The following is a 7,303-nucleotide window of genomic DNA, read 5'->3' as shown; positions in this document are numbered from 1 at the left end:
CAGAACATACCTAACCAGCATATGCTGGTTTTTTCAACAGGGAAAACAGACAGTCAAACAGTGAACTATCTACAAGTGCACAACAAAAAGAAAATCTAAAGTAGCCTACCAAAGAAACAACAAACAGGACAAATAAACAGAGAAAAATCCAAAACCCTTGGTTATTGGAATTTAAGAGTTTGATGTTTTATCCAATGCAATTTGACATTCTCCACAATGTTTATGTGTGGCTTAAGTGTCCAAATACTTTTCAGAGTATAACATCAATTTATTCGTAAAATAAAGTCAACAAATAGCCTACCACCAGATGCCACCAGAGTACTGATATCTGGTTGAGAGCTCTTTATTTTGTAATGAGGAGCGATTGGGGTTGTTTCTAGTTTCTTGTTCATGAAATAATCTGATATAAATTTAAACCGAGTCAAATTTTCAAAGCTATATTTGCATTTTCTGTTCATTCATGGTGTAGTCGTAGAATGTGAAAAATGATAATACTCAATTGTATAAAATTCAAAAACGTGTTTACTAATGTAGCCTAATAAGCTTTATACTTGCATTAAATAATCTGATATAAGGTTATCCGGAGCCAAATATAGGTAAAGCTATTTGCATATTCCTTCAAAGTCAAGTCATAAACTGTGAAGAATAATAATACTAAACTGTATCAAATCCAAAAATGTGTTTGCTTATGTGATTTTCGTAGCTTATTGTTTGATTTGCCCATGCATAAATACAAGGAAATTAATGTTCAGGTCCTCACAGGAACTCAAAATAACTGCGTGGGATGAAGCGATATACAGAAGTGGCTTTCAATCTCTTCACTCTCGTCAATTGCGATTTCGCTGAAACTGTATTGAAACTGTTTGAGTAAATGTGGGCGTTCAACTCAAATGACATTCCCTTATTTTCATTCACCTACAATCTGACAGAGTGTTCGAATGTAGCAACTCTCCACCATGAAACAGATTTTTCTTATAAGGTGTCTTCAGGCTTTATAAAGGTCAGGGTCCTGTCGGATACTCTACACCCGAGGATGCACTTACTCTTACATTATAGAGACGCGAAGAGCAGCGCTCTACAGATCGGGGGAGGAGTCACAACACGATCACCTAGTAACCAGTAACGTAAACTGACCAGAAGGGTCGTAAATACGAAACCCGATCCGCGAAGTCGGATCTTTCGTGCAGCTGCTTCAACGCTCGCAGACTGAACTTGTCTCGAGATTGAGAAGACAACCCTTGCGGATTTGAAAGGAATAAAGAAAAAGCAATACGCAACATATGGACAACGTTGAAAAGCGTCGATTCGCGAGGTTGGTAGTGAGAGACAGGAGTTCATAAATAGACAACGGAAGCTTCCTCGAGCCACTGGAATAAACCCGCAATTTCACACATTTTCATTTGGTAGGTTTTGGCATTTGCATGTTATCATTTGGTATAATAATTTTCATATTTGCAATGTTTTCTACCATGACATTTTAATGAACTTAAGAACTTCGAGACGGCGAAAGTAACTAACGTTACTTCTAGTAAAGCGAATGAATCGAGAAAGTTTTCTCCTTTTGACTGGAGATAATGGATCACAAATTGCTCAAGCATGTTTATTATTATTATTATTATTATTATTATTATTATTACAATGAACATTCAGATATATAGTGTTATTCTTATAGACCACCAGCGGCGAAAAATAATTAGATAAACAACATACTTTTTGTTAACTGGTTTTGTGTTTTTGTACCTTAAAGTACATCACATGCACACGTCCGTCGTTAATTTGCGCTGACAAAGTCAGAAAAAGTTCCCGAGTGCATTACTTTACTTTGTGTCGTTCCTCTTTTTTGAGCTGCTGTTATGCTCTAGTTTGTAAACAATATGTGTCTTCACAGACCTCACGCGATGAAAGCGTGCGCGTCCCTGTCTGACGTAGCGAGTTGATTGTTGGCTTCAGCGGTCAAGCTGGTCATATTATGTTCTTTTGTATTACGTTCAGACGTCTCAAGTGAGGATCACGTTACAAAGTTAATAACTGAGCTACACAGCACGAACATACTCGGGTGGTTGCAGCGGAGCTTTCAAACAAAGCGCAAGTCAAGTTTCTCTGATGAGCTGTTTCGCGTTCTGATAAGTTCTGGAAGCCTGTATAGCTGAGTAAGAAAACATAATTGATTATATTACCAAACAGTCACTACAGAAGTGGATGACACATCAAATGTGTGGTCCAGGTTTTTCCTGTGTTTTTAGGACAGAGTTTTGTTAAAGAGATAAAAAAAAGAAAGAAATCTACTTACTATGTTGTTTTAAAGGGGTCATATGATGCGATTTCAAGTTTTCCTTTCTCTTTGGAGTGTTACAAGCTCTTGGTGCATAAAGAAGATCTGTAAAGTTGCAAAGACTGAAGTCTCAAATCCAAAGAGATATTCTTTATAAAAGTTAAGAGTCAACCATGCCTACCTAAAACGGCTCGTTCTAACACGCCCCCACATGTCTACGTCACTATGTGGGAAGATTTGCATAACGCCGCCCAAATGTTCACGCAAAGAAAGAAGGCGTAACTTTTATTCTCGCTGTAGTATTGTTGCTGCCGCCGCCGCCGCCATGTCGTGAAGGCGCTGTGTGTTTCGTTGTGAAAGCGAAACTACTTTGTTTGGTCTTCCAAAAGAGGACGATATCCGCTTCGTCATGCCTAGAGCTGATCTGTGCTGGTCGCTGAGGGAATACATCAACTTCACGCTGTGGATCGCCGGATCGGCTTTCACCGTGGACGAAGCGGAGTCCAGCCCGGGGTCGTCACATGTGGTTGCCGCAAGCCCGCCAGCCGCTCCTTTGTCGAAAGGGCCGGCTGCGCCGTCCTCAAGCCCGCCCGCCGCCGCTCACTCAAGACCTCCGGCCGTTCCTCACTCTAGCCTCTAGATCCAACGCAACGCGTAAAAAGACAGAAAAAAGTCATTACAATCCATAATTATGTCCCCACTGGATGCAACAAATGCCTCGTCTATAATAGGTTTTAATGTTTTTGTCTCGTTGCTCCGGCCGGGACACGGCATCACAGTATGGTAAGGGGCGTAACATTTCCGTCACACGCTTGAGGTATTCGGCCAATCACAACGCACTAGATAGCTGGCCAATCACAGCACACCTCGCTTTTCAGACCGATGAGCTTTGTAAAAATCGACACGTTTCAGAAAGGCGGGGCATAGAGGAGAAACAATAATGTACAGTATGTGGAAAATAATGTGTTTTTTGAACCTTAAACCGCATAAACACATTTCATTACACCAGATACACCAAATAATGTTCTTTTTAGCAACATCATATGACCCCTTTAAGCCTGTCTCTCTTTCATCTCTGGAACAAAGAAGGATATGTTTGTCTTTCATAGAGTTATAGTAGGCTAACTAGTATTCCATATGTGGATGGTGACTGCATCTTTTTAATAAATAGTTTAATTTTAGTTTGTCTTTCACAAAAGCTAGCAATACGGTGCATGATCCGAATAGACAACTTTCATTATGCTTTTACTGTGTTTTGTCTTGATAACCCTCGGTGGTTCCTATCCATTTTCATTGCATGGAGGTGAGCAGTATTAATATTAGTCATAACTTCTGTGTGTTAGACAGAAATTGTATACCTTATGAGTTCGGACTGACACCAGGCTTTCTAAATGGTGACAGAGCTTTATTTATTTATTTTTTGGTGAACTGTCCCTTTAAGTGTGGTTCATGTAGGTCATCACCACAATTGCTTTCGCACAGTACAGCCATCAGTCATAACAGTGTAAAGTGCAAGCTGACATCTGCCCCCCTCACATTTGCGGTTGGTTCCTGTTCTGTGTGGCATCGTACACGCACAGCATGGATAATTTATAGCTCTTTATCTGGTTGGGTTAGTGACTGTTGTGCTCGCAGCATAACGGCACAGCCATGTCGTGTGATCAAACATTATTGACTTGAGCAGTCAATAACTGTGACAACTGTGGTTTTTCATTCTCAGTACCACAGAGAAATGCTACTTAAAGCAGCATGCAACACAATGAATGGCCCAGCACACATCGTTTAAGCATTTACGAGAGCTGCTCTTTTGAGGACATTAACGTTTAATTTACACCTACTTATGTCTTCAGATCGAGGTTATGTTGGACCCTTTTACGTTTTGAATTAGTCAGGGTTGACTTATTTTAGTACTGAAGTGAGTGAGATGCTAATGATATACTTTTGACACATTTTAGTAAGTATAAAAAGTGTTGGTTCTTGTGTTTTCTTATGACTTTTTGGAGTCCTGTCGATTGAAATTTACCAATTTGGTGAGAGAGTAGAGAAAAGTTTGCATAGTGTGATGGGGCTCATTGGAATTCTCAAACATCATTGTTTAAATTCATTTGTGAGGGTAAATGTTGAACATTTTTAACTAGAAACTGGATTTGTTTCAGTGTTGGAGCCCAGGTTTGTTGTGAAGCTTTGAAACTGGTGTTGATGAATCCTCTTGAAAGCCGTCACCATCTGCCAGACGTTATCCCTTCAGCAGAAGTGTTGCAATTCATACAAAGGCTTAAAAGTTGTGAGCAGCGAGAGCGTTGTCTTTTTCTGTATGCAAAACATGTCTGGCGAGAAGACTGTTTAGTTATCTGAGCTCTCTCTCCATGATGAGGTGTGGTTTTTTTTGGACCTTTCCCATGCTCGTAAAGTGCTGAGGGAGATGCAGAAAATCACATCAGCCTCAAAAATCCCCATGAAAAACCATCAGCATACAACATGACGTTTTCATGCTAATACTTTGGCTGCATAATTGTGGAAGTTTATTGATTTCCACTACTATTGATTTTTTACAAAAAATATAATGTTTTGTAATGTGGCAAGACTTCCTGCAGATTACAGTAATTATGTTAATTATCAAAGCTGCCATAAGCATTGGGATTTTAATACAGCGTGTCCATTTATTTCAAAATAATCAGATACATTAAAATAATCAGTATTTATTAACCTTTGGGTAAAGGAAAAAAGAAAAATCTATGTATATTTTGAAGAATGTTGATAACCAAACAGTTGATGGTAGCTATTGACTTCCAAAGTATGAAAAAATATACTATAGAAGTCAATGGCTACATCACTATCCCTTTAAGTCCTTAAAAAGTCTTAAATCAGAGTAGAAAGTTTAGCATTTTTAGTCACGGCATTAAGTGTTGCATTCACTGCAAAAAATAATTAATGTCTTCCTTAGTATTTTTGTTTTCCAAAACAAATATCTAAATATCCTTACATAAAGACATACATTTACTTGAGAAGATGCAAATGTAAAATATAGTTTATGCTTAAAACAAGAACACATATGTCAGTGGGGTATTACAACTTGTTTTCCCATTTAATTAAATAGTTTGACAGACATTTGTTACTTGATTTTGATAATTTCCACAGAAAGAAGATGATCTTTTATGTAATTAAATATTGCTTCTCAAGTAAATGTATCTTGATTTAAGAGTTTTTTTTGTTTGTTTTTTGGTGTGTGTATATGAAATGATTTTTAGTAATGTAGATGGCTTGATAATATTGCTAGTACAACAGACAAACAATTGTTCCCTTCAAATTATTCCTTAAATTTTCTTTACTTAGTCTTAAAATGGTCTTAAATGTACCTGCAAACCTGACATTGCTGTGCCACCATTTGAATGAGTTTTTCCCCTACTTAATTTTCCTCAATTATTGTGTTATCAGTCGTTTCAGATAAACCAGACCTAATTGACACATAAAGACAAAACAAACTGTGGTTGAGTGCATTAAACGCTGGTCTCTTCCTGTCTAAGTGGGTTCCTCTTTACCGGAATAAGTTGCAAAGTGGACCAGACTACTTAAGACTACCATTACAATATGCCACACATTGTTTATACAAACACATTTATTAGGTATGAAAGATTTTGTGTACAAAGCATTTTACTATCATTAAAATAGCTTTACCCTTCGCTATCCAGTATTTAGTCAAATACTATATTCAAAGTATGCAGGTTTGAAAGTCTTTTGAGTTCAAGTTACTGATGTAATCACTGAGTCATATCTAGTTTGACTCGGACACATTTGCATAGCCCGATCATGTCTGGATTATCTGCTGCACCTGCAAATTGACTGTATTATTCTTCTCATTGTACACCCCCCTATCCTCCCCGCTGCCGCTTGCTCACTCGCTTTATTTATTTAATTTAAATTTTTTTTTAAAAGAGTATTTTAGTAAATTTCACTGAAGCCACTTATTGTAATATATGCTGTGTGTCGGATTGTTTTATTGAATGCAAAATTATTATTATTTTTTTTTAGTGATGCACCGATACCACTTTTTCCAGTACTCGCCTGATACCGATACTTTTATTTTTGGTACTTGCCGATACCGAGTACCGATATTTTTATTGCATTTATACATTTTTAAAATATTGGGTACAGAAACCAAAGGAGTATGTATAATGTTAGTTGGTTAAATTCATTTGTCAAATAGATAGTCAAACAAAAATGTATTCAGACACCTTCAACATTTCTCAAATTATCACAGTTTATTCGCTATAGTTTAGAAAATGATAATAAAATATGACAAGAACTCAGAGTTAAACTGTGTCAGAACAAATTCAGCTTGATAATGTTAGATAACTTTGATAGAAAGGTATGTAATGGATTACAATCAACCAAAAATTATTCAGACAGTATGACAATATTTACACGACTATCAATACTTAGTCGGGCAGCCCTTAGCCTTAATGACAGCCTGTAGTCTCCTGGGCATGCTGTCATCCATGTTCATGCAAACCTGAACTTCATTTATTTTTCCCAAACTCGGTCTGAATAATTTTTGGTCCCAAATTTGTATCAGTTTTACTGGTAGTCCACTGTATGAAGAATTTTTGGGTATAATTTGTCACAGTTTAGTTTATTTTGCTATCCTCACTTACATAAATGAGCTACAGTGTCCTGCACCCACTAGTAAAAAAATATCAAAAATGATATAGGTCTTTGAATCATTTTTGGTTTGACTGTATATCCCTCTTGTTATTTTCACACTTAATTATGCCCATTAAAATGTATTTTACAAGTTTTTGTTACTTTAACTTTTTTTTCTCTATGGTACATCATCTTTAATTTAATAGCATTAGAGTTGCTCCATTGCAGCGGCTTAGTACTGTAATCACGCACTTTGCTGTAATAACGCAGGGAACCACTCATTATAAATCTCCTAACTGTGATATTTTCAGAAATAGAAGTCGCGGTTTTTCATCTGAAACATGCTGCGATTTATATTCCAAAGCCACTCATATAATGCAGAAACACTCA

General features: G+C 37.1%; 1 protein-coding gene across 1 annotated transcript in view; it reads left to right on the top strand.

Moving 5' to 3' along the window:
- Positions 1-1,077: 1,077 nt before the first annotated feature.
- Positions 1,078-7,303, top strand: part of LOC107565821 (deleted in autism protein 1 homolog) — a 48,236-nt gene continuing 42,010 nt past the window's right edge. Inside the window, exon 1 of the mRNA XM_016251100.1 lies at positions 1,078-1,403. The gene's annotated coding sequence lies outside the window, so the exon portion shown is untranslated. The remainder of the gene's footprint in view (positions 1,404-7,303) is intronic.

This window comes from Sinocyclocheilus grahami, unplaced genomic scaffold, assembly GCF_001515645.1.
Source record: "Sinocyclocheilus grahami isolate Dianchi unplaced genomic scaffold, SAMN03320097.WGS_v1.1 scaffold1029.1, whole genome shotgun sequence".
Classification (NCBI taxonomy): Eukaryota; Metazoa; Chordata; class Actinopteri; order Cypriniformes; family Cyprinidae; genus Sinocyclocheilus; species Sinocyclocheilus grahami.
The sequence above is the reverse complement of the archived record's forward strand: the minus strand, read 5'-3'. Positions and strand labels throughout refer to the sequence as shown.